The sequence below is a fragment of the Cydia splendana genome, unplaced genomic scaffold (genome assembly GCF_910591565.1).
Source record: "Cydia splendana unplaced genomic scaffold, ilCydSple1.2 scaffold_75_ctg1, whole genome shotgun sequence".
Lineage (NCBI taxonomy): Eukaryota > Metazoa > Arthropoda > Insecta > Lepidoptera > Tortricidae > Cydia > Cydia splendana.
This window is the reverse complement of record NW_026946904.1, coordinates 33580-40400: the sequence shown is the minus strand read 5'-3', so window position 1 is coordinate 40400 and position 6821 is coordinate 33580.

Sequence of the window (6821 nt, the reverse complement as noted above, 5' to 3'; positions counted from 1 at the left end):
GAATGACCTTTATAACTTAAAACTTACGCACCGTAAAAATAACATACTTTTTGTTTCGTTTTCTTTCAAATTGAGTTAAGTTTCACTGTATTCACAAAGTCTATCGAGAGGAATACAGTAAAAATATTATTTCCTTCGTATTTGGGTACCTATCGTTCCTCATTCACTGTAAATACCCGGAAAATACACAGAAACTGTAACTACAGCGGATGAAATAGATTTTTTATACTAATAAAAAATATTCGAATATTCGAAACCTGAGCGGCCGAATATTCGAATATCAAAACAGGTCGAATATTCGACAAATTCGAATATTCGAATATTCGAATTGCAAGCCCTAATTGTAGGACACGTAACTTAATTGTATTTTGTAAGACAAAGATTTCGATTATTATTATTTTTACCTACGAAGTCCGTGATAAGTAGCATGTCATTGTCATGTTTTATTAGTTATAATTATATTCATTATTTATAATTTTATCAATAAATATCTCCATTTCTTAGGAAATAAATAGCGTATATCTCTATTGCCTAGGGTCAGGCAAAATTCAGGATGGCCGATTGTTAGAAATATAAGATAATTTATATCATTATTATTGGCAAAACACTTTTAGCCATCAAACTATTTCTATTTTGATACCAGTTATTAATATTAAATAAAAATACGGTCATTGATTAGCCTTTTACCACAGTATTGCATTGCGGCATCCGGTGTAATATGTCCTGTGTTGTTATAATACTAATTAACCTAATAAGTAATTTAATGTAAGATAAACATATATCATAACTAATAAAATAATAAGAAAAGAATTTACAAATGTTTAAAAGTGGTAATAAATGTAATCTTTGTTTAAATAGACGAATGTTGAGACAAATGATTGTCTTCGGCAGGGAATATGGCGTCGTGTGTGTAAAATTACGGCTGTGTTGTTTTGGTTAAAAATATATTATTGTACTAAGCAGTGAATAGTGGTTTAATTTTATTATCAGTATCATACGTTCGTTTATCTTTGTTTGTACATAGACAAAAGCATTATGGAAATATTTTTTTGTCGTCACTTAGGATATTACCATGTATTGTGTATAGGGCTTGCAATTCGAATATTCGAATATTCGAATTTGTCGAATATTCGACCTGTTTTGATATTCGAATATTCGGCCGCTCAGGTTTCGAATATTCGAATATTTTTTATTAGTATAAAAAATCTATTTCATCCGCTGTAGTTACAGTTTCTGTGTATTTTCCGGGTATTTACAGTGAATGAGGAACGATAGGTACCCAAATACGAAGGAAATAATATTTTTACTGTATTCCTCTCGATAGACTTTGTGAATACAGTGAAACTTAACTCAATTTGAAAGAAAACGAAACAAAAAGTATGTTATTTTTACGGTGCGTAAGTTTTAAGTTATAAAGGTCATTCTGTTTATTCAGTGCAAGCGTGCGTTAAGCGATTTTTTGAAGACTAAACCTTGCCTGCACTTATCGCAATTCTCAAATTTGATCATACCAAACCTGCCCAAGTAGGTAATCTAACTATGCACCTTTAGCTAACGAATAGTCCACCCAGTAGTCAACTAACTTTTTCCCTTAAATATTCCAATATTATATAATTAAGTCGACCTTTAGGAATAAAAACTTGCCAAAACAAACAAAGTCAATAAAGATTCAAAATACAATGGAATTAGGTACATGCCTTTTTACAGGCCTCTGAGTGACTACAAGTTAATTTAAATCAAAAAATAATTACCTACTAAAAGAAATATCTTACATACCTAGGTGTTTGGATGGTTAAAGTTATATTATTTCACGCAACGACGCATTTATAATAAAAGTTTTATGTAGAAATATTGAATACGTCTTATTTTGGCGTTTTACTTGTTTTTATAAATGTGGGCATCTCATAGTAGGATGATAAAATCTAGTTAATTTCTGCAAAATATCATTAGTTTTAGCAATATGTGAAAAAAGCTTTTGAATAAAACGATAATAAACCGATTTCTCGTTCTTTTTCTTATTTTTTATAATATTCGAATAATTATTCGAATATTCGAATATGTCGTCAGAAAAAGTCGAATATTCGAATACCTGAAAGTTTCGAATATTTGCAAGCCCTACCTACAATTACTAAGATGAGACAATACTGTGTATTCTATAAATTATAAATACAGATGTCAATCATAATGAAACAAAATCAACGATGATCAACTCTGGCCAACGTGGGACTCGAACCCACATCCTTGGATTGTCGGTCCAATGCGTTACCCATTCCGCTGCACAATTGCACGGTGTATTGTATACAATACAATATAAATACTCTTTATTGCACACTTCAATAAAACAATACAGAAAGAAACCTGCAAAAGAAGTAGAGGTAAACAACAGGCGGTCTTATCTCCAAAAAGCGATCTCTTTCAGACTACCTTTAGGTAGCGGAAATCGATAAACTTACACAATGTTAGTAGGATGAAAGAAATCTATTACTAAATACACACAAAACAAACAATCTATCATGCGACATGAAGATGATAAAGTATGGTATAGACGTGTGCGCCGATTAAAAAACAATCGGCGGCGGCGTTTTCCGAAAAATCGGCGGCGGCGGCGTGTTTTCGGCGTGAAATCGGCGTGACCTTGACTTTCAAGTTTCTAAAGAAAAATCATTAATTTGTCGTTTTTCTTGAAAATTTTGATTAATTCAGGTTGCTGGTAAGTGAACTACGTAACTACATATAGTTTTGAATAGGTTTTGAGTAAAATAGGGTTTGTAAATTAATATAGGATAGGTATAATAATTCGATTTTCTTAGTAACTAGCTTTTATTAAGGGGTTACCTGGTCCCAATACCTTTCGATCCGATCTGTATCTCTCTGTAACTCCGTTTTGTCATGCTGTCCATGGCTTATCTTCAAATATCCTTGACATAGTGGAATGATATGGCTTCCCTTTAACCCTTATCTTGGCATTGTAACACCCGTGATACATGGAACTTAAAAAAATCTAGCAGGTTCACTTTATTACCTAACAAAATAATTCTGCCATCAATATGTCGAGCTACCCTTAGTGATCCAAAGGACTCGAGCCTTTTAGCTTTTTTTTTAGGGCTGGCCTCATTTCTTGACGCCTAAAAGGCTAAAAGCCTATTTAGCTCTTTAGCCCCCGAGCCTAGTTCTATTTAAGATCCTAGACTCTTGGGGTAAAAACGTAATAACCTTATTAAGGCTTGGGGCTAAAGAGCTAAATAGGCTTTTTTAGGGGCTTAATAAGGTTATTAGCCCCAGGAGTCTAGGCTCTTAAATAGAACTAGGCTCGGGGGCTAAAGAGCTAAATAGGCTTTTAGCCATTTAGGCGTCAAGAAATGAGGCGAGCCCTAAAAAATAGAGCTCCAAAGGCTCGAGTCTTGGATCACTAGCTACCCTCCTTTCTTATAGAAAAAAGAATGGACACAAGTGTCATTGTAAATGGTTTTCTTGTCGTACAAGCACCAGGCTCACTGAGAAGTATCTTCTTCTTTCTCGTTTTCTCATTGCTGAGGATTGTGACCACATGTAATTTGTCTCAATTTGCCGCCAGCCATCGACTATCTCACACATGCTCCACTCTGAGCTCGTTTGCCATTCATGAAGCCTAAATTCATATTGTGTTTCGCCACATCATGCGTAGGAAGCCGCATAGGTAATATGTCCGAAGAAAGATATTGTGGAACCCCGAGTGGCGATATTGAGCTATTTGAAAATTAAGGGGTTTGTTTTTGTAGCTGTCCTACTAAGCAGCAGTCTTAGCCAACACTACATCTCTAAAGCGCCAACCTTTGCACCAGTGGCGGTACTTCCATACAAGCCCAAAAGCCGGGCTTGCCTCAGTTGCCTTACCGAAATTACGTAGTGATAAGATCAATAATAAATATAGATAAATTTAAACCGCGCGCCAAATGAACCCGTATTATTAAATTCAAGCCACACAGCGCTTGGACCGCGGCGCCAGAGTGTTGCAAATGTTTGCCGTGGTGGCGCCTCGTCCGCGCGAAAGAAATCAGGCGTAGGATGTTCTAGCTATCCTGCTCGCACTCGTCGGCTTGCAACCGGGCTTGCTTTTTCGTCCCGCTTTTGGCCCTCTAAGCCTACAAACGCCATAGAACGATGTAACTATTTGTTGGTATGTATAGCAATTTTATAAGGCGATTTAAAGCCTGGCTTTTGGTGTGAAGTTAGCTGCATAAGTTCGCACGGGCACGCGTTTACTTCACGTGTATTATTATTTAGTTGAGTCGAAAGTAACGAAAGCTGAATTTATTTAAGTGAATTTGAATTAAGTAGTGAATGTGGATTTGTTTCTTTGTTGTGACATTTAAAATACGTGTTAACAATGGATGAAATTGTTCCTTGTGACGGTATGAGATGCGTCCACGTATTACTCAACGAAGACAAGGTAAAATCGTTAAACTTTGTAGAAAAACGGAATATCATTTCCAACACCCGACTTGTGTATTCTGCGATAAGTCAGTCGCAATAAGAGAAAATTTTGTACGGACGTTTACAAAACACAAGGATTGTTGGTTTACTCCAATAAAGGCGTACCTAATTAGTGTGACAGAGAACGAAGCATGCAATTTGCAAACTTCAGTGTTCGCGGTAGGCCCTCTGATATGTTTGTATAATTCTATCTAGTAGTTATAGTAGTACCTAGTATGCCCTGTGCGCTATGATAGCTCGCCGCGATACGCTAGCAAATTCATTTGAGTCCAAAGATTGAGATTGGACATGTATTACGAAAACATATCTTTCGGCTTGCCTTACTCCGAAACCCTAGGCACGCTACTGCTTTGCACGTCACCCTTTTTGAGATTCAGCGTTTCGGCACCATACTGGAATATAGGAAAGACTAAAACTCCTACCACCAAGATATACAAACTTGCTCGCTTTTTCGTAATCGCCGAGTGCGTCGGTAACTCGGAGAACGTTTGCCCTGTCTACAACCATTACTTTTGTCTCAGAATGGTTGATCTTAAGACCAGTCTAGAACTTTCAACTTAAATTTTCTTCAGAGGAGCCGCCATTTCGATATATTTCTTGTAGTTATTCCCGTAAGCCAGTCGACAATAGTTCAAGCAAGATTGATGATCGCAACGCAACATTAGCTAGTTAATTTTCCTTTTCTGTTGCTCCTTGGTATATGAGCCCTGTGTTTTCGTTACCTAGTTAATTGCAATGTAAGTATTTTCATGACATAGCATTCTAACTTCGTATGTGAGGTGAAGGCATAAAAAATATATTTAATAGTTTAATTTGAATACACAATTTACAGGAAATAATCCTAGTGCATACCTATAATGCTCCCTATCATCTTTCTTGACGCTGAACACTAAGGATTACTCAGTTACTTTAATCGGTATGTCAAATAGTTTGTGCAACTGGCTATTCTGTTTCATTTAATAAGTAATTTTTAATAAGTAATTTGACAACTGTATTATATATGTATATAATACAAAGAAATCCAAATATTAAGTTAAAATAGCTGATTAACAACACTCAAGGTCACGCCGATTTCACGCCGATCATTTATCGGCGGCGGCGGCGTGGCAAAAAAGCCCGGCGGCGGCGGCGCGCCGGCGCGGCGCACACGTCTAGTATGGTATAAGTAGATAACAATTACCAACAGAAATTAACCACTCTACCGCACATGAAACCGTAAGTATAATATGTTAGTTATAATATTCAACTTTGTTGACAGCTTATTAAAGTTCAAATGTAAACAATTAAACATGCGTTAAGGCTTTATCTGTTAAGCGACAAACTTATTTTTACAGTGTTTGATGTCATAAAAACAAAAAAAAAAACAAAGCAAGTTAGAAATCTTACTAGTTACTTGTTACGTTTTCGGCCATCCTTAACCGAATGGATGTCCTCATTCAATGATATATCACTATTTATTACTAACACAAACACATATTGACTATTATAATAAAAATAAATAAATAGTTTTGGTCTATGTATGACATTTAGTATTATTTTAACAAAACACTACTGGGATAACATAGTCTTTTTTTTTTAATGGTAAAAAAAAAATATCCTTCACTTTTACACACTTATTCTTAACCACAAATTAGTCGCTAACTTGATGTGGGTAAACGTAACATAAACTGAAATAAATGTCATATACTAAGAAAAAGTGACCAAGGCCTCCAGTGCCCCAGGCTGAAATCGAATCATCGTCCTCTGCTATAGCGGGAGAATTTAATTTGTTCTAATTTGTACTTCTAAACGTAACATAAATAGAATCCAGTGACTTTACATCTTGTCTCCAGTCATATACATTAGATTGTACCAAAAAGAATAGATAGTATAGAGGGGTCCTGTCATTGTAAATTTTGTAGTCACTGTAAATTTACTGCCATCTATCGACACACGACTAAAACTCAAAATGAAAACGTATAAAGTTATCAAACAAAATGTATATATATGGATAAATGATTTTATTATTTTTATATCATTTTGATCCATGTTCATTCACTGATATCTATGTGTTAAAATTGGTAAATATGAAACGGTGTCGTCACGCCATCTAGCCGAGGATAGGCTAAAGGTGTGTGCGCCATCTATTCGAGAATGACTTTTGCTTGAATTCCGAGGCACGTTTTTTCCTTAGACTTTATTCGTCTTATACGAAGTTACATATGTCTTTGATTGTACTTACAGTTTTTGGCAGTTATTTATTTATTAATTTGAAATTTAAATCAGACAAGCAACAAGGCTATATGCAAATATTTACAGACTAACAAACATAACATTTTATAAACATAAAGGTTAACACTATTTCGGCG